We start from the raw sequence: 3,319 nt of genomic DNA, 5'->3' as shown, positions 1-3,319 counted from the left end.
CATCCAATCACTCATCCATCCATCCGTCCATCCATCCGTCCATCCATCCATCCATCCATCAAATCACTCATCCATCCATCCATCCATCCATCCATCAAATCACTCATCCATCCATCCATCCATCCATCCATCCATCCAATCACTCATCCATCCATCCATCCATCCATCAAATCACTCATGCATCCATCCATCCAATCACTCATCCGTCCATCCGTCCATCCATCCATCCATCCATCCATCCATCCATCCATCCATCCATCAAATCACTCATCCATCCATCCATCCATCCATCCAATCACTCATCCATCCATCCGTCCATCCATCCGTCCATCCATCCATCCATCCATCAAATCACTCATCCATCCATCCATCCATCCATCAAATCACTCATCCATCCATCCATCCATCCATCCAATCACCCATCCATCCATCAAATCACTCATCCATCCATCTATCCATCCATCCATCCATCCATCCATCAAATCACTCATCCATCCATTAGTCCGTCCATCCGTCCATCCGTCCATCCATCCATCAAATTACTCATCCATCCATCCATCCATCCATCCATCCATCCATCCATCCATCCATCAAATTACTCATCCATCCATCAAATTACCCATCCATCCATCCATCCATCCATCCATCCATCCATCCATCCATCCATCCGTCATCTAATTTTTTATGGTTCCATATTTTTTATAATTCAGTTCAGTTTATTTCAGTTTAAAAGAAGCCACTTTAACAGTCTAATAATTTTTCAGCCTAATAATAATAATCACCTAAAGTGGTTCCTTTTGATGTAAAGGACCTCAAACCAAATATCTTCCTCTGAATCCCCGAACCCCGATGAACCCAACATGTTTACTGTTTGTTTTTTATTGCCTTAAGTGGTTGCATAAAAGGATCATAAAGAAACTTGTTTGTGGGGAGGCGGTTTTCCTATTTCCTTTATGTGGATGTTAGATATAAATTATCTATATAAAACACAAGCTCTGAAGTATGTTAGTTTAAACTGAGGGACACTGTTTCTGTTAAAACATCAATATGTTATATTCTGATTGTTTTAAGCAACCATCTGTTGATAATTATGGTTATTTTATGATCTGTCATGAGTTTGCCCTCGTTGCTACACACCTCATTCTGGAACTGAACCTCCTACATAAACAGAGCGGTGTGCTGACCCAGGAACACCATTGGTCATCTCCTGCCGGCTCTTTGTGGTTTTTGGCCGCTGAGGGTTTTAATGGCTGTCACTTTTGGGAAAGAGCTTGTTGCAACTTCTCACTGTGGACATACTTCCTGAAGCTGGGAAACATTCCACTCTGCAGTTTCTTGACCTAACAGGAGAGTCGGGGCAAGGCTGTTTAGATTATGCAGCTGTGTAGGTGAAAGTGTTGTGGCTAATGGCCACATTTTGCTGACATTGTTCATTTTTGTCTTTTCACTCTTTCAGCATAGAACTTTGAATAAACCTTTGTGCTTGTCAGAGGAAAGTTTAAGGAGGGTTTTTACGATTTTAGCGCCAAAACAAATACAGAAACGGGACTATAAACAATTAAAGGCAAATTCCTAAGATCTAGGGATGCATGATATTATCAGCATTAACATCAGTATCAGCTGATGTTAACTGGGCCGATATTAATGTTCAATAATGATTTCCCACTTTTTAGCTTTGTGTTTCTATTTTGGGAGGGGAAATGTTTGGTCGAGTGAAATCTGTTTAATTAGGATAGTGATAGTGACGCTGCAAAGCCAGTAATAACTGAAGTATCGAAAAAAGATACAAGTGTGTTTGTGTGTATTCAAGGTTCCCAGGGATCCTTGAAAAGCCTTAAAAGGCATTGAATTGATCAATCCAAAAATAAGGCCTTAATTAGCATTAAAATGTCTTAAGTCAATATTACAGAGGTCTTAAAATTTTAACACTTTCTAAGTAGAATGATTGTAATTGAGCTCAAATATTAAAGTAATTGGTAATGTATTTATTTTGTTAAAATTACTCAATGCCTCTTGCATCTAGTTGTTTTGTGTTAAAATAAACATTTAGATAAAATTATTGCTAACTGGGTTTTTTTCTTTTTCTATTGTAAAGTAGGTCTTACATTTCATTAAGTGGCATTAAAAAGTCTTAAATTTAACTTGTTTTAATTTGTAGGAACCCTGGTGTACATATGTAAATGTGTGTTTGTGTAATATCTGTAAACATCAGTTATCGGCCTTAACAGCAATAATAATTTTGGATGTCAATATCAGCTGAAATTTTCAACCGGAGCTTCCGTATTTAGATCTATTTTATTTGTGATATTATTTCCTTCATGCTTTGTGATTTAAATGAAAAGAAACGTGTTTTTTCTCCATGTTAATTTGTCTTTTATGTTATATCTACGTTTTATGCTTCACACAGTTTAAATGTAATAAATCTTGCAAAACAACACAATGTTAAGCTTGTCTGTCAGTTTAAAGTGTGCTGCTGTAAAAAAGATGACGTGTTTTACTGTAAAAAGAGTATAAATTAAACTGGAAGGTAAAAGTGTCCGTTCTGGCGCTGTGGGATTTCTGATGAAATAAAACGGAGCAGTTGCTGATGTGGTGTGAGCCGCGGCCACATCTTTCTGATCCTAACACCGTCCCTCCAACACAAATCTCCACGGATTAATTCCCCGGGCTGTGAGAGACCTCTGCTTACCTCTCCCCGGCCCGGCCCGGCTGCCAGCGTTTTGTTGGAGCAAAACCCGGAGTCACGATGATGATTTATGAGCTGCGAGTGAAGTGGACTGACTCAAAATTTCTGTTGTAATTTATTTTTCAATTATTGTTTGATTCTTTTTTTAGGGAGGGGTAGGGTTGTGTGGGGGGGGAACTGTGAGCCAGAAAGTGATGAAAGTTGAACTGAACCAAGCGTTTTGGACTCAGGAAAACATCCAGAACATGAACTACATGTAAAKCACTGGGTTGGGCTCAAACTAAAAGTGTGTTTTTAACAAGATTGCACAACTGCAGTGATGCAAATCAGATGATTCAATTTTCAAAATAAAGATGTATCAGGACCAGTTTCTAAGAAGTAGTTCAGGGATTAAACTTTCAGCCTGTTCTGAGCGTAGCTTTATCGTTATTTTTAGTTTTCTAAGCATTATTAACACACTAACACCAACCAATCAACACCTATTTCTCATTTCACATCCTGTGTTTCCTGAGGGAGGGACGGCCTGCTGTTCCAATGTCACACTTTCTTTCTCTCTCTCTTTGTGTGTGTGCGTGTGTGTGTGTGTGTGTGTGTGTGTGTGTGTGTGTGTGTGTGTGTGTGTGTGTGTGTGTG

The sequence above is a fragment of the Austrofundulus limnaeus genome, unplaced genomic scaffold, assembly GCF_001266775.1.
Source record: "Austrofundulus limnaeus strain Quisiro unplaced genomic scaffold, Austrofundulus_limnaeus-1.0 Scaffold139, whole genome shotgun sequence".
NCBI lineage: Eukaryota > Metazoa > Chordata > Actinopteri > Cyprinodontiformes > Rivulidae > Austrofundulus > Austrofundulus limnaeus.
This window is presented reverse-complemented; position numbering follows the sequence as displayed.